This window comes from Rattus norvegicus, chromosome 1, assembly GCF_036323735.1.
Source record: "Rattus norvegicus strain BN/NHsdMcwi chromosome 1, GRCr8, whole genome shotgun sequence".
NCBI classification, from domain to species: Eukaryota; Metazoa; Chordata; class Mammalia; order Rodentia; family Muridae; genus Rattus; species Rattus norvegicus.
In genome coordinates, this window is record NC_086019.1 from 42,604,078 (window position 1) to 42,629,793 (window position 25,716).

The 25,716-nt window shown below is 42.0% G+C and overlaps 1 protein-coding gene across 6 annotated transcripts in view; it reads left to right on the plus strand.

Moving 5' to 3' along the window:
- The first annotated feature begins 7,945 nt into the window (after positions 1 to 7,945).
- The window catches only part of Plekhg1 (pleckstrin homology and RhoGEF domain containing G1), a 229,705-nt gene continuing 211,934 nt past the window's right edge, over positions 7,946 to 25,716 (plus strand). For 2 of the 6 annotated variants that reach the window (XR_010057385.1, XM_063273325.1), the window contains exon 1: positions 7,946 to 8,205. The gene's annotated coding sequence lies outside the window, so the exon portion shown is untranslated. Of the gene's footprint in view, positions 8,206 to 8,233; positions 8,509 to 25,716 lie in introns of those variants that run through there. The other 4 variants (XM_063273307.1, XM_063273299.1, XM_063273321.1 and 1 more) reach the window with 2 other exon arrangements.

Sequence of the window (25,716 nt, forward strand, 5' to 3'; positions counted from 1 at the left end):
CTTTGTCCCTGATCTATAAAATTCAGTTTTCCATCTGAGTTTGGATAACACGTACCTATCCATTTGAGTCATGTTTCACACTAATTGGCAATGGGGAGATTATTTCCTTGCAACAGAGTTAAAAGGGTTATAATTTAGAGAATTAATTCCCAATCAAGTCTGCATTTCCCCCAAAGGTGTGAGAGTCTTTCCCCAATGGTGATTTTAAAACTCAGCCACATTTTTCCACTTATGCCTGAGCAAGTCTGAACAATGTTGCCATTTAATTAGGCTATTCTCTTCCAATGCACACCCTGATAAACCACCTGCCTGGCTCCATGTGACTGGCCAGGAATAGCTTCCTTTCTGGCCAGAACAACATTAACTGTTGTACACTTTACAACATAAAAGGGCTATGGCCAGAGTTTCCAATGGGGACAGAGGATGTGAAGGTAGCAGGCCACTTGGCCAGTTTCCTGACAATGGAGAAGTCCATGGATTCCCTCTTTCCTCCCTGGATCCTAGTCTCCAAGTCTTTGTATCACAAATTGGATTTGCTCTGAACCATATGGACTCATATGTGTGTTATTCGCTATGCAATCATAGCTGGAACCACAAGGCTGGAATAAAAGAAATGGAATGAAAGGAAAGCATTGCAGACTTGAAGAGGTGTGGGTGAGAAGGGATTTCACCTTAGGGATTATAGTTTGAATTATGTGGGTTACAGATGTGCTCGCAAGTTCCGTTAATCACTATCGAGATTATCTTCTCATTCTTTTTATTCTTTCTTTCTTTAAAATTGGCAGAATAGTTTTAAAAGACATTTCTGTCCTCGAAAATTGAAAGGATCCATGTCCTAAAGGAAACAGGAGATCAAACATCTTGCTAGGAATGTGGCAATCAGCTCAGGCAAGTATTGGGTTGCTGGAAATTGATCGTGTGCTTGGATTCTTCAGGACCTGAGTCTTTCTGTAATTTCAGGGGGAAAAAAGTTACTTTGAAACCAGTGTGCTGGGCGGGTCTTCCGTTAATGGCATCCCAAAGGAATTCAACCTACACAGGCAGCTGGGGCTGCATGATTTGCAGGGCTGTCCATCTTTCTTCATATTCCTGACTAGATCTTTGGCAGATTGTTTATGCCAGTATGTAAGTCACTTGTGTGATTGAGAATCACAAAACAAAGGAAACTGACTGTTTCAAAGAGGGCTTGTTTTTTTGTTTTGTTTTGTTTTTTGTTTTTGCCCCCCCCCAAAAGACAACAGATTTAGGGAGGAAAAATTAAATTTCTTTTGCCTTAATTTGTTACAAAATCCCCAAAATGAGTGGTGTTCCTCTCTATACATAGGCACTCATTGTGTGTCGAAGTTACAGAATCAGCGTGGCTGACTGAGGCTGGAAGAGAACTGTTAACAAGAGCGAAGATTTTGGTAATTCAGAATAAAGTTAAGTTTTTGAGCAGTGGGTCTCAAACTTCCTAATGCTGCTGTGACCTTTAATATAGTTCTTCATGCTGTGCCCCAATCATAAATTATTTAGTTGCTACTTCATGACTGTAATTTTGCTACTGTTATTAGTTGTAATGTAAATATCAGATATACAGGATATCTGGTGTTTCACCCCTGAAAAGGGTCATTGTTCCCCACCAAAAATTACTCAATCCACATGTTGAGAGCCACTGTTTTAGGGGGCTTCGTGAGGTAGGACTCAGAAATTTAAAGTCAGGAAAAAAAGCTGGAAGAACACACACTGTTGAGAGCTAGAAATACATGGGCAAATGTGGCTATGGCAGAAAAAGATTTTATTTCTGTCCTTCCAAGGGTGAGATATATATATATATATATATATATATATATGTATATATATATATATATGTGTGTGTGTGTGTGTGTGTGTGTGTGTGTGTATGAATGATACAGATAATTCTGCTAGTCCTTAATTGATGTAAAATGTAATTTGAATATTTAGGGTAAATTCACTGAGCACACAACTCAACAACCAGTATATATCCAAAATATTTTGTTGGACCTTGCAGTGCAAGATTGCAATATCAGCACTTGGAACATTGAAGAAGAAGATCAGACTTTTATGAGCAGCCTGAGCTGCATACTGAGAATATATCTTTAAAAACAAGACAATGAACTGTTTACTCTTTTTTATTTTCTATTTTTATAATTTTCATGTTACTTATTTACTTATTTTAAAAATATTTTCACATATATATTTATATATCTTACTCTCCTCTCTTTTTGACACCCTCCTATTAGTATTCTTTGCTCCTCTAGATAATATTACTTCTACCTATTTATTATATGTATTTATTGTATTATATATTTAATGTGCATATATATGATTTCATATGACTATACAAAATCTAGGAATTACAAATTAAAGAAAATTTATGATACTCACAAATCATTATTCTTAATAATTCCTAACTGTATACTCTATTTTAGTAAATATTTTACTAGATACTTACTAAATATTTAGTAAATATGGACTTGATTTTATTGCTATCAGTGATATATGAATAAAATTTCCCTGGATTTCCTAATAAAGAGATTTGGAGAAAATGAGTTTGAGATACTTATTATTAATTAGCACATATCAGAAAATTCAGCTCAGTAGAATATTTTAGCAAATCAGCGAGTGTGGTCATTTTGCTTGAGGAAAGTATGTCAGAGTTGAATGATGACACCCTGGTGCTCACAGCAAGAACCTCCAACAGGACATGAACCCCTCAGGTCTCAGTTTACCAACACTTCCCTGTTACCATTCTGTTTCTCCTAGACCAAGCTTCATATACCTGCCAATAGATGCTCTCCTCTTTTATTATTAAACTCTGTTTATATTTCAGGTCCTTAAAAATGTCAATAACAGTATTTTTTTCCATTAAAAATAAACAGTCTGATGAGTTGGGGATTTAGCTCAGTGGTAGAGCGCTTGCCTAGCAAGCACAAGGCCCTGGGTTCGGTCCTCAGCTCCGGAAAAAAAAAAAAAAAAAAAAAGGAGCTGTAACGTCATAAAAAGTCACACAGATGACAAGAGCCACAGGAAAAATAAACAGTCTGGAGGGTGGCAGTTGATGAGATGGCTCAGTGAGTAAGTATTTGCTACACACACATGAAGAAACAAGCTCACATACCTCCTACCCATGTAAAATGTTGGGTATGGCACAGGATGGCTCAGCATGTGTTCAAGATACTTCTGGAGTTTGGGTGGAACACCTCTCTGTCTTGAATGAGGGTCTAAACAATGTAAAAAGTTCAAGAGACCCTTCTATCCTACCACCAAATAACAATAGACACCCCCTTCCATGTGGTAGCCTCCCCCGCATTTTCAATCAGCCAACTGACTCTAGAGGGTGTACTGATATTTGGTGGGGTTTTTCTAAACACATAATTGTTAAGAAAAGAAACATAGAGGTACTCACTCCCTTTTGCAAAGCCGATAGAGAAAATAGCTCCTCAAACACACTGTCAATGCCTTCCAAAAGAATCACTGTGGGAACAAACATTAATTTGTGAAGCACAAGAATAAACTGTCCAGCACGGCCTCAGTAGAATACCTTTAAGGCTCTTGTCATTGTTTAAATGGGAAACGTCTGTGAGAAGTTTGCATTTTAAGTCCATTCCCTGGCTGGGGAGGTTGTGGCATTTGTTTCTTTTGGTTTTTGTTTTTTAAGAGGTAGGGCCTGGCCGCTGGAAATGGCTCAGTAAGGCAGGCCTTTGAAAGTCCTATCCATTTCTGACCTTGTTCTGCATGTGAGCAAGTCTTCACCACAGGCTTCCAATGCCTTTCATCCAATTACTGTTGCTGCCTTGCTTTCTGTACACAAAGGGCCCTGTGAATCTGTGAACCAAAACGTTTTTCCTTTCTTGTTTCTGACAATGACCATGTTTCTGGACACTTGGCCTTTGCCTTCTTGGTTACCAGTGATGTGGAGTTTAGGTTCTTCTTGAACAAGGCAGGATAGCAGTGGAGAAGATTTGTATGTAGTAGGATTTCAAGCTTACTCTAGAATCCAGATTCCTTCCAGACTTCACTTTCCTCTAGCTGCTTTTAGGTTCAGCTGAGCAAGAGTTTAAGAACAACACACACTTCTTATTTTACCCTTTGCTTTGTGAAGAAAATACAGTTTGTACATCTTCTATCCAATCACAGTTTGGAGAGAAACAACATCCGGCTGAATCTATCCACCTGAATGCTATATTCAGTTGACTGCTCTGGGCTGAGGAGAATTTGAACACACTTCATCATACACACACTTGCTTTTTCTCCATGAGGCTTGTATTAAATACTTCCCTTCTAACCATGACAAAATCCATAACAAGATCAACTTAAGGAAGGAAGTGTTTGTTTTGGCTCACAGTTCAAGGGTACACTCTATCATGGCAGGAAAGTCAAGGCTGCAGGAGATTGAGACTGTACATTACCCATAAGAATCGGAGCAATGATTTTGGTGCTTAGCTTGCTTTTATTTTAGTGCAGCTCCAAAGCCCATGGAAAGGCGCCCCCACAGTTAGAATGAGACTTTGCACACAATTAATATTATCTAGGTAATCCCCCTCCTACATACCCAGAGATGTGTCTCCTAGGTGATTTTTTTTTTGACCCTATGAAGTTGACATATTAACAACCACAGTACATATTCCTAAAGTGTCACCATAGGCCCCTTACCATAAACTTTTACATGGCTAAGATACTCTAGAATGTACTTGTCTTAGAGACAGGGTCTCACTGCAGGCTTGGGTTGAACTAGCAACATTCCCATCTAAGCCTTCCTAGTGCTAGAATTGCAGGTACTACGGTTTCTAGAGGATTTAAAAAGGGGGAAGGGGTTAAGCCCCACACTTCTAAATTTGAAATTAAATTAGCTTTTTCCATTAAAAAAGTAGATCAATGTCACCTGGGCCTTCTCTGAGGAGTTCTATCTATATTCCAGGAGACATGGTTTTTCTGATCCTGCAAAATCATACATTCAATACAGTCACCATAAACGCCATAAAGGTTATCATCCAAAGTCATATAATTAAAGCATAGCATGATGGAGCCATTAAACCTGGTGAGGTTTGCAAACATCAACCCCCTCCTGTGCCTGGATGGGAGAATCTACAGCAGATGCCACTCTGGGCTTCACACTCCTCAGAATAGCTGAGTTAGTTGGTAGACTGGGAACCACCTGCAGAGCTGTGTTTGCATGCTGCTAGGCCTGGTGTAGCTGCATTTGGCCATACCAGCAAGCTTTCTCAGAGATCTGCCACTTCATGGATTACAGTGTCTGTCTGCCTTAATAGCTCTGTCTGAGGAATAAATAAGAAGCTACAGGAGACGTTTGATAATCTCAGAAAGCAAACACATTTCTTCTGGGCAGACATCTAATTGACAGACCTTCCTTGAGAGGAAACAAGGTATGATTTGAACATAGACCATGCCTGGGCTTGTCACTATCAGATCAGTCTAACTCTTCTGTTTCTGCAGCCCTCCGTTTCTGTGGGAGGGTGGGAGGCATGGACATGTTTGTGTGCAAGTTTTCCTGTGTGTGTGTGTGTGTGTGTGTGTGTGTGTGTGTGTGTGTGTGTGTGTTAATTGAAGCCCTTCTTTCATAAAAACTTTAAATGGCTTCTGTTTCTCCTTTTTGACCTTGACTGATACCAGAATATTAAGAATGCTTCCCAGCAAAAGACTTCTCCTGTTACCAGAAATGTTCCAGGAAAGCCCTTCCTTTAGTTCTTTTCCTTAAAGGGGGAAAAGTACAAGATTGCTAATATAAAATGCTCTGTGATAGCAGTCTTACAGCGCCTACATTCTGCTCCATCTACCCACCCACTCATCATCCAGCATCATCAATCTTTGAGTGTTGGGAGGGGAGAGTAACTGTTTGGGCACACATGGATGAATTAGACCCTCAAAAGAACAGTACAGGGGACCCAGGGGACACTGTTCTAATCATGTAAAGGGCAAGCAATATTTGCTTGAGATCCCAATGTGAGTTGGGTTCCTAGTCCATGCTTTGGCACACAGAATCAATGAGACTTTGTTGTTCTTTCTGCCAATTCCTGAATTCTGCCTCATTAGTAAACTGAGGCAAACAGGAAAAAAGAAGACTGAGAAAGAAATTTTATAACCATGCTATAGATACAGCCCCATAACTCAGAACTGTCACTCCCCAATGACAGTAGTTAGTTATAGAATTTGAAAGCAGAGTTTGTCTTGTCACTGGATTGGGATCTCCCACTGGGCTCAGACCTGCAAGGGCCTGAGAGGAAAGAATCAGAGAGTGGAGAACCCCAGCTTTGTTCCCTTCCTCTCTAAGTACCCCCCAGTACTCACCAAATGGCTTCTCTGAATCCTGGGTCTTAATAGAAGAATTAATGCCAACTCACAGGATTGATGTGGTATAGTCTTCCTGAATCCTGAATGGATATGTTCTAAAACTCCAAGTCAGTACCTGAAGTCAACCATATACAATGTAATATTTGCCATTCATACTTACCTACTGATGAGAAATAATAATTTATAAAGTATATTAAGAGAGTAGTGAGGGTCATTAATAAGATAGAACAGTTCTAACGATATACCATAATACAAGGCCTAAGTATCCTTACTCTTGGACTTCAGGACCATCAGTAAGTAAAGTAGGGGTCACTGAAACACTAGCACTGTGATACTATAGCAGCTGATCTGATGCATGAGACAGCTAACAGTGATTAATAGTGTATACAGTATATTTGTGCTGGCTTGTTTTACATCAAATTAATACAAGCTAGAATCATTAGAGAGGAGGAAACTTCAACTGAGAAAATGCCTCCATAGAATCCAGCCGTAGGCAAGCCCGTAGGGCATTTTCTTAATTAGTGATACGGAGGAGGGTCTAGCCCATTGTGGGTGGGTCCACCCTTGGGCTGGTGGTCCCTGGTGCTGTAAGAAAACAGGCTAAGCAAGCTATAAGCAGCACCCCTCCATGGCTTCCGCATTAGCAACTGCCTCCAGGTTCCTGCCCTACCTGAGTTCCGGCCCTGATGAACAATGATGTGGCCAAAAAAACCACATTCCCTCTGTGCTTTTCCTCCCCTCTTTGCTTTTAGTCATAGTGTTTCATGACAACAGTAGTAACTATACATTGGACAAAAGAATGACACCAAGTAGGGCTTTAAGAACGTGGACAATTTGAAAGATGAATTGTCTATTTATGGAAAAAAGTCTCACCCAGTACCATAAGAGTTCATAAAAGAAGCAAGCAAAGAGTGCATGGTTGTGCCTTACTAGACCTGGTGAAGCACAGGCACCTCTGATACACCTGTTTGAAAGGTGGCAAGTAGTATGACAAAGAACGTCACCGCGAAGGCACCTGTGGTAGAGATCCTGCTTTTATTGTCCTACCATATCCTTGCCTTTAAACATCTGGCTGTTGTAAAGATCTCAGCCTCTTTTTCCACTTTTGCTTTCTCTAATCAAAGGTCATCCTGTATGTTCTCTGCGGTGGTGGAGGTACGGATGCCTGAACTCAGTAAGCGCCCTTCTCCCCGTTTTTAGTGTTGCCACCCCACAAGCTAAAATGTGAAATTCAAGTTTGGATGCAAAGCAACCGTTTTTGGATCGGATTTCACAACGATCTAGGAAATGGCCAGGTCCAAGGCTTAGCTGTACCTGAACAGCCCGTAGAAGGGAAGAAAAAAGAGTGATGCATCTGTAAAAACAGTAGCAGGGATTTTTTTTTTTAAAGGAGAGAAGAGAGAAAAGAAAAGGGGGAAAAAGGAAAGAAACAGAGAGAGAAAGAGAAAAAAGAAAAAGAAAAGGAAAAGGAAAAGAAAAAGAAAAAGAAAGAAAAGAAAAGAAAAGAACCCCTCTCCTCCCCCAGAGGCTGTAATTTGATTGCTGTCTTTGGCAAAGTTCCAGAGAGCAAGCTTAATCTCTTTCTGAGCCTCCTCCTCTTCTGCCTGGTCCTCCCGCAGGGCCCCGTGGAGGCGGTCCGGGACGGCGACCCGCGGCAGCAGCAGCGGCCAGAGGAGCGGGGCGGGGCGGGACGCGCCGGGAGCGGAGTGGGAAAGAGGAAGTGGAGCCGGGCGTGCTGCAGGGCTCGGGGCCGCCGGAGCCGGCGCTGGAGCGCAGCGCACCGCGGAGCCAGGGCTCCGGAGCCGCCCCTCTCCGGTAAACGCGGCCCGGACTATTTCACGGACCAGACAAGGGAAACCGGGAACCTCGGCCACACGCGCTCCGAATCTGCAGGTGGGACCAGCGGGATCGCAGTGCGGGGCCCTGGGGTGGAGGGTGTCTCTGAGCGCTGCTCCAGGGAGGAGACTGATGGGGTCCCTGGCGGTGTTGCTCTCCGTCCCGGGAGTTCCCAAGTCCGCTCTTAGCCCGACTTAGCCTGGACCTGCTAGCCGGGCGCTCCAGCCTCTTGCTGCAGCCACCCGGGTTGCAGTTTGCAGCTCCGCGAAGTTTGCTCAAGCGCTCTGGGTACCACCCGCGCCCCCAAATCCAGCGGAACTGTCCCCAAATTGGACACTCTGGATCAACACCCCAAAAGCGGTACGGGCGCGAGGGCGGGGAGTGCTGTGTGGTCCAGTTAGGAGCAGCCCTGCGCGCGGGGGGGGAGGGCAGAAACTCGCGTGGGCGCTCCCAAATCAGCAAGTCAGGGCTTTATAGGAGTGAGCTGAGAAGTCTAGAACCTGTGCCCCATCCGACAACCGAACACAGGTTAATATCTAGCTGGGTACGATTGTGTGGACTCTTAGCCAGAGGAAAGGGTTGGTAGGGGTAGTAGCAGGCCCCAGGGTGACTGCTAGAGCAAGTCCCCTCTTTGTGTCCCCATGGAGTTTCAGAGCTCTACAGTCAGAAAAGTCAGGACGCCCAATGGATGAGAGGTGGTTGGTTTGCTCAGTTTCACAGCTTTGGTGAGAAACAATGATGTAGCTGATTGCCTTGGATGTGCTGTATGAAGTTGGTATGTGTAAAGCTGACCCTGTGTGCAAGCCAGGAATTTCATTAAGCTCTGGCGGCTCTTTGCGCTCTCTTTGTACCACCCTCAGGTGGCCAGAGCTACTGCACTTATTTTTGAAGCCCCGCCGGGGACAGCGATTTTATCTTCTCAGGAAGCCCAGTCACCCAGGGAGGGTTGTTTTGGGGATTTGGGGCACTCTGGATACAAACTGAATACACACTGGATACAAAACCCGTAGGATGCCAGGATGTTAAGTCTGGGTCCGATTTAACGTTTAATTGAATTCCAGGCTTAGATTGCGTTAAAACCTGTGGTCAGTTTCTGGAGTTTGCATACTTTCAAAGAATAGATGGATTTTTTTTTTTCCAAACTGTTGTAAAAACTTATCTAAGCCTGTCATGTCAGGGATCTAAAACCTCTCAACTTTAACCTTGCACTGTGGGACGTGAGCAAAAGCAATCCCGGTAGCTTCGATTCTTCCCTGATAAAGCAGTGTATATGAACCACATAGTTTTAACTGGTTTTACTCCTTCCTGTCCAGGGTATTTATTTATTCTACCGTAGTTAACACTTCTATACAAAACTGATGGGTTAGTGTTTGACCCTTTAACGTTTTTGAGTCTGGCTTCCTGATTCCTGACTTAGCTTTTTGTCCTCTTGGAATCATACCATGTCCAAGCCACTAAAACCACCAGGAAGAAACTTTATTTTCCAGAGTTCACCGACCTTCCTGGCTTCCTCCCCAAGTGGATCCCCACTTGGGGTCCTTGTGTGACCTTCTTACCATTTGCCTTTCGTGACAGATTCTCCCAAAGCCTTTTGCAAAAGGATAAAACAAAGTGAGAACTGGAACACCTGTTTGGTAGTCAAATTTGTGTCCCCAATCTGTCTTTGATAGAATTTTTCTGCGCCTGTCCTTCCCTTGAGTCCACGTTTCTCAATGCCTTTAGGTTAGACAATTATTAATATGTATCAATATATTATATTATATAATATAAATAATGTAATATATAAAATATAAATATAAAATATGTGTGTAAATATATTGATATATTATACAATGTATAATATATAAAATAATATATAACATATATAATTACATATGCATATATTACATAATACATTTCATATGTTTATGTATATATATTTTAAACTTTCCATGGGAGATTACAGCTATCATTCAAATGGTTTAAATGATCACATTGTAACCCATAGAAATTGCCAGCCTAATTTTTCAAAACCAAAGACAGCCAGTAGTATACTACTCTGCTCATTCACTGTTATGATTTCTTTTGGTGATTTAATTCAGCTTTACCAGTTTGTATGGGAAAAGAAAATGGAAAAATGATGGAGTAACCGCACCTTTTTGAGTTTTTATAGTAAACCAAAATGTTTCTGATCTATACTCTATTCTGGGTACTGCAATCCCCTTTGTTGACTTTTTCTTTTTTTTTAACTGCTGGTAGTTGGGTCTTTGAAACAATTGTCACCTTGTAATCCTGCTGCAGAGATGATTAGATCTCCAGGCTATTCAAACAGGACGGCTCTTGGATGATGTGGGCCAGCCTCTGAGTCTTAGAGATTTAGAATGATTAGGGACAAGCATTCTAGGATTAGCCCTTGATTGTATATGAAGCTACTGTCTGTGCCCCATGAGCTTGCAGACCAGGAGCCTACTATGGTTCTGAGCTGACATGGATCATTTTATGATGAAGGAAAGTAACAATTATATACAAACAAGCAACCAGACAAACATTATTTGGCTTTTTAAAACTCTTTCCTTCTTCGTTTTTGCCTCCTTTCTCCATATATTTCTGAAAGAATACCCCTTAGCTCCAGAGCTGGACTGAGGATTAAATGAAGTAATCCGTATTAAATATTTCACACATATGGCGAGCTTTGGAGATGCTAGTGGCTGATCAGCTGGTCCCTGGAGGTGGGGATTTTGCTCAACCCTGTTCATTGGCAAAGCTCTGGTTGAATTCAGCTGTGACTGACATTCCTCAAAGAGAGTTTCATGGGACACATTTTCCTATTTATAAACTGTTTGTTGTTTTCTTTGGGAGTTTTCTCACATTTTTTAAAAGATTTATTTATTTAATGTATATAAGTACACTGTAGCTGTCTTCCGACATACCAGAAGAGAGCGACAGATCCCTTTACAGATGGTTGTGAGCCACAATGTGGTTGCTGGGATTTGAACACAGGACCTCTAGAAGAGTAGTCGGTGCTCTAAACCACTGAGACATCTCTCTAGCCCAATCTCCTCAATTTTTTTATCTTTATTAACTTGAGTATTTCTAATTTACATTTCGATTGTTATTCCCCTTCCTGGTTTCCAGGCCAACATCCCCCTATCCCTTCCCCTCCCCTTCTATATGGGTGTTCCCCTCTCCATCCTCTCCCCATTACCTCCCTCCCCACAACCATCACGTTCACTGGGGGTTCAGTCTTAGCAGGACCAAGGGCTTCCCCTTCCACTGGTGCTCTTACTAGGCTATTCATTGCTACCTATGAGGTTGGAGCCCAGTGTCAGTCCATGTATAGTCTTTGGGTAGTGGCTTAGTCCCTGGAAGCTCTGGTTGGTTGGCATTGTTGTTCATATGAGGTCTCGAGCCCCTTCAAACTCTTCCAGTCCTTTCTCTGATTCCTTCAACGGGGGTCCTATTCTCAGTTCAGTGGTTTGCTGCTGGCATACGCCTCTGTATTTGATGTATTCTGGCTGTGTCTCTCAAGAGAGATATACATCCGGTTCCTGTCGGCCTGCACTTCTTTGCTTCATCCATCTTATCTAATTGGGTGGCTATATATGTATGGGCCACATGTGGGGCAGGCTCTGAATGGATATTCCTTCTGCCTCTGTTCTAAACTTTGCCTCCCTATTCCCTGCAAAGGGTATTCTTGTTCCCCTTTTAAAGTAGGAGTGAAGCATTCGCATTTTGGTCATCCTTGAGTTTCATGTGTTCTGTGGTAATTCAAGCATTTGGGCTAATAGCCTCTTATCAATGAGTGCATACCATCTGTGTTTTTCTGTGATTGGGTTACCTCACTCAGGATGATACTTTCCAGTTCCATCCATTTGCCTATGAATTTCATAAAGTCATTGTTTTTGATAGCTGAGTAATATTCCATTGTGTGGATGTACGACATTTTCTTAGCCATTCCTCTGTTGAAGGGTATCTGGGTTCTTTCCAGCTTCTGGCTATTATAAATAAGGCTGCTATGAACATAGTGGAGCATGTATCTTTGTTATATGTTGGGGCATCTTTTGGGTATATGCCCAAGAGGGGTATAGCTGGGTCCTCAGGTAGTTCAATGTCCAATAATCTGAGGAACTTCCAGACTGATTTCCAGAATGGTTGTACCAGTCTGCAATCCCACCAACAATGGAGTAGTGTTCCTCTTTTTCCACATCCTTGCCAGCATTTACTGTCACCTGAGTTTTTGATCTTAGCAATTCTCACTAGTGTGAAGTGAAATTTCAGGGTTGTTTTGATTTGCATTTCCCTTATGACTAAAGATGTTGAACATTTCTTTAGGTGTTTCTCAGCCATTCGGCATTCCTCAGCTGTGAATTCTTTGTTTAGCTCTGAACCCCACTTTTTAATAGGGTTATTTGACTCCCTGCAGTCTAACTTCTTGAGTTCTTTGTATATTTTGGATATAAGCCCTCTATCTGTTGTAGGATTGGTACATATCTTTTCCCAATCTGTTGGTTGCCGTTTTGTCCTAACAACAGTGTCCTTTGCCTTACAGAAGCTTGGCAGTTTTATGAGATCCCATTTGTCGATTCTTGATCTTAGAGCATAAGCCATGGGTGTTTTGTTCAGGAAATTTTCTCCAGTGCCCATGTGTTCGAGATGCTTCCCCACTTTTTCTTCTATTAGTTTGAGTGTATCTGGTTTGATGTGGAGGTCCTTGATCCACTTGGACTTAAGCTTTGTACAGGGTGATAAGCATGGATCAATCTGCATTCTTTTACATGTTGACCTTTAGTTGAACCAGCACCATTTGCTGAAAATGCTGTCTTTTTTCCATTGGATGGTTTTGGCTCCTTTGTCAAAAATCAAGGGACCATAGGTGTGTGGGTTCATTTCTGGATCTTCAATTCTATTCCACTGGTCTATCTGTCTGTCTCTGTACCAATACCATGCAGTTTTTATCACTATTGCTCTGTAATACTGCTTGAGTTCAGGGATGGTGATTCCCCTGGAAGTCCTTTTATTATTGAGGATAGTTTTAGCTATCCTGGGTTTTTTGTTATTCCAGATGAATTGCAAATAAATCTGTATAACTCTCTGAAGAATTGGATTGGTATTTTGATGGGGATTGCATTAAATCTGTAGATTGTTTTTGGTGAAATGGCCATTTTTACTATATTAAGCCTGCCAATCCATGAGCATGGGAGATCTTCTGAGATGGAAAATCTTCTGAGATCTTCTTCAATTTCTTTCTTCAGAGGCTTGAAGTTCTTATCATATAGATCTTTCACTTGCTTGGTTAATGTCACACCGAGGTATTTTATATTATTTGGGGCTATTATGAAGGGTGTCGTTTCCCTAATTTCTTTCTCAGCTTGTTTCTCTTTTGTGTAGAGGAAGGCTACTGATTTATTTGAGTTAATTTTATACCCAGCCACTTTGCTGAAGTTGTTTATCAGCTTTAGTAGTTCTCTGGTGGAACTTTTGGGATCACTTAAATATACTATCATATCCTCTGCAAATAGTGATATTTTGACTTCTTCTTTTCCAATCTGTATCCCCTTGATCTCCTTTTATTGTCTGATTGCTCTGGCTAGAACTTCAAGAACTACATTGAATAAGTAGGGAGAAAGTGGGCAGCCTTGTCTAGTCCCTGATTTTAGTGGGATTGTTTCAAGTTTCTCCCATTTAGTTTATTGTTAGTGACTGGTTTGCTGTATATAGCTTTTACTATGTTTAGGTATGGGCCTTGAATTCCTATTCTTTCCAGGACTTTTATCATGAAGGGGTGTTGAATTTTGTCAAATGCTTTCTCAGCATCTAATGAAATGATCATGTGGTTTTGTTTTTTCATTTTGTTTATATAATGGATCACGTTGATGGTTTTCTGTATATTAGACCATTCCTGCATGCCTGGGATGAAGCCTACTTGATCATGGTGGATGATTGTTTTGATGTGCTCTTGGATTCAGTTTGCCAGAATTTTATTGAGTATTTTTGCGTCGATATTCATAAGGGAAATTGGTCTGAAGTTCTCTTTCTTTGTTGGGTCTTTGTGTGGTTTTGGTATAAGAGTAATTGTGGCTTCATAGAAGGAATTCGGTAGCGCTCCACCTGTTTCAATTTTGTGGAATAGTTTGGATAGTATTGGTATGAGGTCTTCTATGAAGGTCTGATAGAATTCGGCACTAAACCTGTCTGGACCTGGACTCTTTTTGTTTGGGAGACCTTTAATGACTGCTTCTATTTCATTAGGAGTTATGGGGTTGTTTAACTGGTTTATCTGTTCCTGATTTAACTTCGGTACCTGGTATCTGTCTAGGAAATTGTCCATTTCCTGCAAATTTTCAAGTTTTGTTGAATATAGGCTTTTGTAGTAGGATCTGATGATTTTTTTAATTTCCTCTGATTCTGTTGTTATGTCTCCCTTTTCATTTCTGATTTTGTTAATTTGGACACACTCTCTGTGTCCTCAAGTTAGTCTGGCTAAGGGTTTATCTATCTTGTTGATTTTCTGAAAGAACCAACTTTTGGTTCTGTTGATTCTTTCTATGGTCCTTTTTGTTTCTACTTGGTTAATTTCAGCTCTGAGTTTGATTTTTTTTCCTGCCTTCTACTTCTCCTGAGTGTATTTGCTTCTTTTTGTTCTAGAGCTTTTAGGTGTGCTGTCAAGCTGCTGACATATGCTCTCTCCTGTTTCTTTGTCCAGGCACTCAGAGCTATGAGTTTTCCTCTTAGCACAGCTTTCATTGTGTCCCATAAGTTTGGGTATGTTGTACCTTTGTTTTCATTAAATTCTAAGAAGTCTTTAATTTCATTCTTTATTTCTTCCTTGACCAGGTTATCCTTGAGTAGAGCACTGTTCAACTTCCATGTATATGTGGGCATTCTTCCCTTACTGTTATTGAAGACCAGCTTTAGCCAGTGGTGGTCTGATAGGACACATGGGATTATTTCTATGTTTCTGTATCTGTTGAGGCCTGTTTTATGACCAGTTATATGGTCAATTTTGGAGAAAGTACCATGAGGTGGTGAGAAGAATGTATATCCTTTTGCTTTAGGGTAGAATGTTCTATAAATATCTGTTAAGTCTATTTGGTTCATGACTTCTCTTAGTCTGTCTGTGTCTCTGTGTAATTTCTGTTTCCATGATCTGTCCATTGATGAGAGTGGGGTGTTGAAATCTCCTACTATTATTGTGTGAGGTACAATGTGTGCTTTGAGCTTTAGTAAGGTTTCTTTTATGTATGTAGGTGCGCTTGTATTTGGACAATGGATATTTAGAGTTCATCTTGGTGGATTTTTCCTTTGATGAATATGAAGTTTCCTTCCTTATCTTTTTTGATGACTTTTAGTTGAAAATTGATTTTATTCGATATTAGAATGGCTACTCCAGCTTGCTTCTTCCGACCATTTGCTTGGAAAGTTGTTTTCCAGCCTTTCACTCTGAGGTAGTGTCTGTCTTTGTCTCTGAGGTGTGTTTCCTGTAGGCAGCAGAAAGCAGGGTCCTTATTGCGTATCCAGTTTGTTAATCTATGTCTTTTTATTGTGGATTTGAGACCATTGATGTTGAGAGATATTAAGGAATAGTGATTGTTGCTTCTTTTTATATTCGTGGTTGGACATGAGATTATTTTTGTGTGCTTTCCTTCTCTTTGTTTTGTTGCCAAGACGATTAGTTTGCTGCTTTTTCTAGGGTGTAGCTTGCCTTTTTATGTTGGGCTTCATCATTTATTATTCTTTGTAGGGCTGGATTTGTAGAAAGTTATTGTGTAAATTTGGTTTTGTCATGAAATATCTTGGTTTCTCCATGTATGTTAATTGAGAGTTTTGCAGGATACAGTAACCTGGGATGGCATTTGTGTTCTCTTAGTGTCTGTATGACAGCTGTCCAGGATCTTTTGGCTTTCATAGTCTCTGGCGAGAAGTCTGGTATGATTCTGAGAGGTCTGCCTTTATGTGTTACTTGACCTTTTTCCCCTTACTGCTTTTAATATTCTTTCCTTATTTTGTGCATTTGCTGTTTTCACTATTATGTGATGGGAGGAGTTTCTTTTCTCATCCAATCTATTTGGAGTTCTGTAGGCTTCTTGTATGTTTATGGGCATCTCTTTCTTTAGGTTAGGGAAGTTTTCTTCTATTTATTTTGTTGAAGATATTACTGGTCCTTTGGGAGTCTTCACTCTCTTCTATACCTATTATCCTTAGGTTTGATCTTCTCATTGAGTCCTGGATTTCCTGTATGTTTTGGACCCGTAGCTTTTTCTGTTTTACATTATCTTTGACAGTTGTGTCGATGACTTCTATAGAATCTTCTGCTCCTGAGAGTCTCTCTTCTATCTCTTGTATATTGTTGTAAAAAATAATAAAAATAAAAAAATAAAAATGAAACGGTAAATGTTTTTCTCTGGGTGTTTTACCCTGCCTGGGTTCCACACCTCAGTGCCCCAGATATCTGCTGGATATCTTGGCGGAAACACAGCCCAGCCACACACTTTCTTACACTGAGACTCTTACATATAAAAACACACCACACAATAATCTTAGATCCAATTGGTAAGATATAATTGCCCACTTAAACATACAAAGCCCGGTACCATCTATCCCTTGCACCTTTTATTTACCAAGTCTCCAGCTTCTCCTTCTCCCACAACCACTCCTTGCTTCTCCTCTCTCTCTCTCTTTTCTTTACTCACTCTCCCAAATATATCAACTCTTTTATTCTTTAGTTTCTCCTTCTCTTACAACGACTCCTAGCTTCTCCCCTCTCTCCATCTCCTGTCTCTTCTAACTCTTCTCAGTTCCCCATCCTATCTCTAAACCGTTCCCTTCTCCTCCCCTCACACTCTCAACTGTTCCATCCTCCCCCCCTCCTGCTCAGGTTCCACTGGCTCAACTGTCGCCAACTGTCCTCTCTAACCCTCTTCTCTGAATCTAGTCCCCCTCTTGCTCCTGACTTTTCCCTCTGTCCAAATCTCACGCTCTTGCCTTTATTTAACAAATTCAGAGAAAATTTCAAGGCAAACCAGAACATTTCCCCCTTTTTGTCCAGTTAAAAAACCTTTTCCCTATACATAGGTGAACTAAGCATTATTACCATTCTGCAATTTATAAAACCAACAATATGCTGATCACCCAGTCCATCAATTCTGTTCATTAACCATGTTATCTATATTATATCTTGGCAAGGCAAACCACAACACTTGTATTCTGTTTGTGATGCTTTTATCTATGGCTCCTTGTCTCTTCCTTTGGTTTTCTATATCCAGGGTTGTTTCCCTGTGTCCTTTCTTTATTGCTTCTATTTCCATTTTTAATTCCTTCAACTGTTTGACTGTGTTTTCCTGGAATTCTTTCAGGGATTTTTGTGATTCCTCTCTATAGGCTTCTACTTCTTTATTTATGTTTTCCTGCGTTTTTCTAAGGGAGTTCTTCATGTCTTTCTTGAAGTCCTCCAGCATCATGATCAAATATGATTTTAAATCTAGATCTTGCTTTTCTGGTGTGTTTGGGCATTCAGTGTTTGCTTTGGTGGGAGAATTGGGCTCTGATGATGCCATGTAGTCTTGGTTTCTGTTGCTTGGGTTCCTGCACTTGCCTCTCACCATCAGGTTGTCTCTGGTGTTACCTTGTTATGCTATTTCTGACAGTGACTAGACCGTCCTATGGAGTGCTGTAGACCTGTTTTCCTGTTTTCTTTCAGCCAGTTATGGGAACAGTGTTCTGCTTTCGGGCGTGTAGTCTTTCCCGTCTACTGGTCTTCAGCTGTTCCCGTGGGCCTGTGTCCTGAGTCCACCAGGCAGTTCTCTTGGAGCAGAAAAGTTGGTCTTACCTGTGGTCCCGTGGCTCAAGTTGCTTGTGGGGGGCTGCTTTTGAGCTGTCCATGAGGGCAGCAACCAGGAGGGCCTGCACTGCCTTTTCTGGGAGCTCCCATGCACCGGGGTCCCAGATGGCGTTAGGTGTTTTCTTCTGGAGTCAGAAATGTGCGCATAGTGTAGTCTTTTCTGGCTTCCCAGGCATGTCTGTCCCTCTGAAGGTTTAGCTCTCCCTCCCATGGGATTTGGGTGCAGAGAACTGTTGACTGTGTCCCTTCAGGTCCAGGCAGTGTGTTCTTTTCAATTTTCTTAAGCAAGTTTTCAGTATGAAGTTCACACTGGCCTTGAACTCACAATTCTGCCACTTTAACTGGGCTTACAAGTGAGTGTAACTACACCAGGCTGTTGTTCACTCTTTAAGGAAAAATATATCATCTTTTGATGTAGGGAAAAAAGTGATTTCTAATGCAAAGCATTTACATATTCAGGCAGAGACAGGGAAAAAAACACCAAAATAACTTTTTCTTTTTGACAGTCTCTCTATAATGTGCAGCAGGCATCTGAGGTTTTATCCCAGACCTCCTGTATCAATCTCTCTTGGTGAAATGAACATTTGACCCAAATCCATCGGACCATTCAGAATCATGGGCAGCTGTGCCAAGTAGAGCTCACTGACAGAAGAGGGAGCCCCACATGATTAGAATCTGACTGATGACATAGTTCGCAATGGATGCCTCAGCGAGGAGGCTAGGCATGCCTGCTGAGCTTCTGGCAGTGGTCCCTGGTTCATCGCTGCAGGGCTTGGCCCCTGGGAGCCTTAACGTGGCAGAACAACTTCATATGTGTCTGGCTAACCTTCTTGCCAGTGAATAAGAGTTCAATGGAACGCTAGCTCTCATCTTGGAGTCTGAGTATCTTTTCAAACTGTGTCCATAGGTTCCTAAATATTTTTTCCAATGACCTACAGACCAAGTAAAAAATTTCCCAACAACATCTTCCTTGGGTGACCAGAGGCGGCCTCTGTACCTGTGCATTTTTTCAGCCTTCGATAAACCCGCTCTTCACTAAAAGGATTTGTCTTTATTTCCAAAACACCCAGGGCCACAATGGCTTTGTAGCATTTGTACTGCACTGGATATTATAAGTAATTTAAGACATGTGAAAGCAATTTAAGGTATATAGGGAACTACAGAAACAAGTTGGTGGTTAAGGGAGCTCAATACTCTCGCAGAGAACTGTAGTTTGATTCCCAGCATCTGGTGGCTCACAGTTGGCTGTAACATTAGATTCAGGAGATCTCACGTTCTTTTCTGACCTCCTCTGGCACATGTATTCACATGCATGCATGTGTGTACACACACAAGTGCATACATACACACACTCCTAAAGTATATAGGAGACATTGAAGATGTAGCTCATTGGTAGAACATATACTGAATTCTCATTCTGGCCTGGGTTCAATCCCCCAGTACCCTTGGCTCTAAAATGGAAAATTTGTATAAACTGAAAGTTTCATTCAATTTTCTATAAAGGATTTGAACATTCATTGGACAATCCCATCAGAATACCAAAAAACATCTGTATTAAATTACTGTTTGACAGGAAACTAAAGCCTGCTAGATCCACGATTCCATAACCCTTCTCTTCCTCCCTCCCCAACAATCCAAGAAGAAAGTCAATTTGAAGAGAGTTAATGCCAGGGTAAATTTTTTTAAAAGAAATTCCAGCTACATTCACTTGTAATAACTCGATGGTGGTGGGGTGGAGGAAGAGCTGGGATTTTCCATGAGCCTTTAATTAAAAACCCTGTTTTGGTAGCTTTAACAACCACAGTGCTACAAGGGGCCACAGAAGTAGTTTATCAGCAGAAGCTAGGCTGACTATGATTTGGCTAAAAGTTAAGCATCCCTTTGACAGGAGGAGGGGGCAGGGGCATTCTTTCAAAATGTCAAAGGGGAAATGTTGGGTGAGTGTCAGTCTCCTGATAGCTAAAGGTTCAGAAGGAACAAGCAGACCCATGAGCTGTCATGCTATTGAGTTAGCTATAGCAATTACTATACTACTGAGGTTGGGTCACATGGGCACATGAGTGTAACCTGTGGCTAGACAGGCATAGATGAGGAACAGAAGGGCTGGATTCTACCTCTGCAAACTTTCTACACAAAGATAGCTTTTTAAGTATTTGGGGCTTTGAGGTTCATTAAGAGTCTCTGTCATGCGTTTCTAGGTTGGGGGGGATGTTTTGGTTGCAACCACCTGAAAAATGTAAAAACTGGTGGGTATAGGGGTTTGTGACTATAATCCTATATTTGAGGAGGATCATACAGAAATGTCGTCATGAGTTCAGAACAACTGGCTTGGAGTGAGTTCCAAGCTAGCATGGGATGCAGTCTGAAATTCTGTCTGAAGAAAGAAAATACATGAATACAAACATTTTTTCTTTTTTTTTTCCCCCGGAGCTGGGGACCGAACCCAGGGCCTTGTGCTTGCTAGGCAAGCGCTCTACCGCTGAGCTAAATCCCCAACCCCAAATACAAACATTTTTAAAAAGTGTAAAAACACACTTTGGCCATCAAACATATAAACGGGATATAGGCCAAGGAGATGTCTTAGGTGGTAAATTTCCTTGCCAGCATCAGTACTGGAGTTTGTGCGAGTTAGTAGATAGCACAGGCTAGTAGCAATCCCAGTGCTGGAGCAGCGGAAATGAGCTGATCCCTGGGGCTCGCCCTCCCATAAGCCTAACCTGCTTGATGACTTTCAAGCCAGTAAGAGACTATCTTAAAAGAGAAAGGAATGGAGGGAAAGAAGGAAGGGACAGGAGAAAGGAAAGAAAGTGGGTATATGGCACCTAGGGAAGATTACCTGGTATACATACACACACACACACACACACACACACACACACACACTCACACACACACGCACACAAACACAGAGGGAGGGGAGGGGGAGAGGAAGGGGGAGGGGAGATAGGAAGGGAGAGAGAGAAGAAAGGGAGAGAGGGGGAAGAAGAGAGAGAGAGAGAGAGAGAGAGAGAGAGAGAGAGAGAGAGAGAGAGCAAGCACAAGTTGTATTTGGCCTGTAGCTGTAATTTGCTAACTCTTCTGTATGAAATAGTTGATATTTTTAATATCATTCAATATTGCCATGGAGACACAAAGTAGGAAACCTCACAGAAACCTGAGTTGACGCAATACTGACTGGTATGAAATTGAGATCTTGTCTTCCCTCTGTCATTCTGTCTTCTCTTTACACTGGGGTTGGAAGTCGCTGCTGGACACTGCAGTCAGTTGGGACCTTGGGAATGGCCATGCTGCATTTCCTCATTCAGCCCTGAGTTGACATAAATGTGTGTTGTGCGAGGGTTGGTTGGGTTGAAATAAAGCTACATTGGACCCTATCATCAGTGACTCCATATGGAATATGAACCAAGCTCCTGAGCGTGACAGCCACCACTTGTGTACCTTCCCTTCCTTTAGCACCTTCCATGTATTCCTGTGTCCCCTTTAGTCAGCAGCACTTATAGAGCCCAGAGCGGGCTCTTCCTCACCTACACTGCAGCTTTTCATACACACGTAAGGGCGTGTAGTCTCTCCAGAGGCCTTGTTCATCACCCTAGACAAAGCTATGTATACTTTGTTTATCTCTCTATGCTTATGCAGAAGCCTGTAGTTGAAGAAGCTTTTAAGATTCCAGAAAAAATGGGATCCCTGTCGATAGGCACTTTATCAACGTTCTATCAAGACATTCTACCAAGCTAAGTCTTAACTCCTCCCTTCATTTGCTGTAATCTACTCATCTTTAAAACAAAACAAAACAAACCCCCCAAAAAAACCAGAGTTTCATGTAGCCCAGGCTAGCCATTAGTTACATTTAGCCACACTTATGCCTACACAGCTAAGGGTGGCCTTGAACTTCTCATCCTCTTGCCTCCACCTCCCAGGGGCTTGGATTTCAGGCATTCACCACACACTGGCTTTATTCAGTACTAGGGGTCCTACTGAGGTTGGGCACATGCTGGTCAGTCCACATTACCAGTTGAGCTAACCCTGTTTTCCCTCTCTACAGTAAGTGGCAATAGACTCTTGGTAGAAATGGGTGAGATTTCCTGCTGAAATGCATCTGTTCTCACATCAGGAGTTTATCAATCTCATGTTAGTAATGGATCAGCGAGTGTTCAGTTTTATTCGGCTCAGCTCCATTTATTGAAAACTTACCTATATCCTTACATCATTTGCTGTGCCTACAATCATGTCTGACCAACACAGACAGTCCCCATCATGTTGATGGTCTCCATGGAGATAGAATGAGGGTGATGGGAAATTCAGAGTGATGGATGGGCTGCTCTTTGTTGGTGGTCCGGAGTCCTAATAAGAGTTCTGGGCCGACACTTACTTTGGACCATAATGATAAAGAGTTCTAAGGTGTCTTTGGAATATACTGTATGATGTGCTGGAAATCAAAATGTGGGGTAGGCATTCCACCACTGAACTGGATTCCCAGACCCCAAATTACCATTTTCTATTGTTTTAAAAATTACTGTCCGTGTTTTGGGTCTTTGTAGGCGAAGGCAGCCTTAGACTCTGTGCCCCTTCCTACATTCGCCCCCAGGATCCTGCAATGAACTGTGGTTTTTATTTGTACCCTATGCATATTCATGGCTGCACAGTGACCCACTGACACCCGACATGGAGATGGAACTTTCTTTTCTGTCTCTTAGCTCTCTATGCTGACTCGGATGTGACAGAAAGTTCAACTCAATATTAACCTAGTAATTAAACATATTACACTACATCTATGACCTGATGTATATGTTTTAATAGTTTAAAAATTCACGTTGGAAGGGGTTGGGGATTTAGCTCAGAGGTAGAGCGCTTGCCTAGCAAGCGCAAGGCCTTGGGTTCGGTCCCCAGCCCCGAAAAAAAGAAAAAAAAATCATGTTGGTCTGGCCAATGGGTCTCAAGTGGATCCTTAAGTGAATCTGACCTACATGTAACTTGTAAAGGGTGAGGTTGAGTAGTTCCTACAGCAGCTGATTCCTTTGGCAGATGTCTGCAAATCCTTCCTGCACTGTAGCTGCCTCTCAAGCTCCAAAGGGGTGAGCTCCGAACTGCCTTTCTTCCATTTGTTTAGATTTTATTTAACACAAATTTTTATGAACACAAATTGTGTCTTTACCCCTCCCTATCCCAGGAGGCTCACTGTCCCTTGGACGGAGGTTTCTTTGTACAATCAAGCAGAGAAGGCTCTGCTTCAGCCAGGTCTCCTTCCCTGCCCTGGCAAGCCTCTGGGTTTACACACCAAGCTGACTTCCTTCCAATAGAGCTCCACCCTTCTCCTGGTGAAGGAGCCCTGTGCTGCTGAAATGTTTGTTTCTCTGACCACCCTCCAAACTCCCAGCCCTGGTCAGGACCTTTGCTCTCCACTCCTATTGGAGCCTGCTGGCTTCCCCAGTTCTCTCCCCAGCAATTGAGTCTTTGAGTCCCAATGAGCATGTGTATTTCCTTCCAGCTGTGATTAAATGCACCCTTGGGCTGGTTTGTTTTTCTTCTCAATAAGTTACCCAAGTCCCTAGCCCCCCACTGTCCCTCCTACCACTCTCTCCCAACCTAGCTGCTGATATCAGAGTGAAGTTTGCTTCTTGTGCCATGTCTGACAAGGAGGGTAGATCAGTGCCTGGCCTAGAAGGAAACAGAGTGCAGGTCTCTCTCCTCCCTGAGCCACCCTTGCCATGTGATTAAAGGTCCCATGTTCCCGGAGGCCTTCAGAACAGACAACCAGTCTGACTGAAATGTGAGTCTTTGGAAACAAGTAGATTAAAAACAGAAGTCACTCCTAGGCATTCGGGGATGCATGGTAAGCACAGTCCAGCCCGGATTGAGGTGACTTAAAGTTGTCACCAACCTGGAATGAGAAAGCCTGGGAAGAGCTGAGGCCACCAGGAAGAGAGAAGGGGCTGTGACTATAAGAGCTCAGCTCCCATGGCTGTGTGAATTACAGGTATCCTCCAAACCTGACATCGACACATCTCTGATGTGCTTGCTGCGAGAGAGTAAGACTGTAATCTGAGGCATAAATAGTCCCTTGAACCACATAACCCTGTTATTAGTCTAAGTATCTATATGGTGCTAACATGTTAGAGCTGCCTCAAAGAAAGAGACAGCTCCCATTCTGAACTGACTTAGTGTTAAAATATCCAGGGATCTCATACTCTTTAACCTTTGAGACCATTGAACACATGAATGAAGGAGTCCAAGACTGAGTCTAACTCAAAGATGTTGGAATCACTGAAGGGGAAGATATGTTGAGGGAATGTTTTGGGGGAGATGTAGGCTTTTTAAAAAAATGAATAAATTGTATCAGGGCCTTTCCTGCTCTATATAGGCTTAATGAGGACTAGTAAGGGTGGGGCTGTGACAGTAACGAGATAGTCTGGTGACAGATGGGACATGGGAATGTGGCAGGGTCTACTAGTATTGGCTCTCCTGAGGAAATTGCATTGGAGTTATTTGAAAACTTCTGGGACATATTTACAGAGGAAAATCTTGGTGGTCTTGGCTCTCGTCCACTTTTCCTTGCTATCTATATAAGATTATCCTCTCCCACATCATACGCATGAGGATTTAGAAACCAGAAGTCCGGAATTGATTGTAAAGAAGGCTGTTTGATCCTGGTCCTTCGTATCTGACCTCTAAATTAATACAACGATGAGAATAATATGAAAATGAGGACATCATGGCCCACAGGTGTGTCCTGCCACAAGGGCTCAGAGAGCTCGGGTGGGTTCTCAACAGTGTTTTCATCATGAAGGGCTCTTCCTTGTTCCTAATTGCTTCTGTTTTGAATTTACCTGAAATAGAGACAGATACTATGAGGTTATAAAAACAGCTAGAATGGGTTCCATAATTAGCAATGGCTTTCAAAATCCATAACACCCCCAGAGGGAAAAAGGAAGTCTCATTCTGTGTTTGTGATCTGTCATGTGTCAAAATTCTATCCAGACTAGTGCTTAAAGAATTTCTAAACTGGAAGTTAATATTACTTTGCTCCTGAAGTCTTATAGAACTAAGAAGGCTGTAGAGATGGCTCCTTGGGTAAAGTGATTTCTGGACCTGAGTTTGGATCCCCAGTGCACATGTAAAATATGTAAAAAAGAGAGGGAGAGAGAGGGAAAGAGAGAGAGAGAGAGAGAGAGAGAGAGAGAGAGAGAGAGAGAGAGAGAGAGAGAGGTGGGTCCCCAGAGCAGCATGACCAACTAGATTAGCAAATCAGTGAGCTCTAGGTTCAGTGTGTGACCCTATCTAAAATAGCAATAACAACAACAACCACAACCACAACACAACAATGTGGAGAGTGATTTCAGAAGACAAACAACATCAACCTCTGACCTCTACGTGTGTGTGTGTGTGTGTGTGTGTGTGTGTGTGTATACCTATATGTATACTTATACTTATGCAGGTATGTCCATCCATGCCTACACATGCATACACACACATACATACATATTTATACACAGAGAGAAAGACAGAGACAGAGAGATAAATAGAGAGAGATTCCTGCACTAGATATAGACATACTAGCAAGAACTATTCCAAAGTTATACTCAGTTTTAGGTTGCACATCTATGCAGAAAACACTTTGTAAATCATAAAAAAATAATCTTCCAGTGAGAAAATCCTTCCTACCTCAATGTTCACATCTAGTACCATTTTGCTTTATCTCTTCTTTATTGTGATCTAAATTATATGCTGCTTTGGGGTAATTCACCATGAAGTCA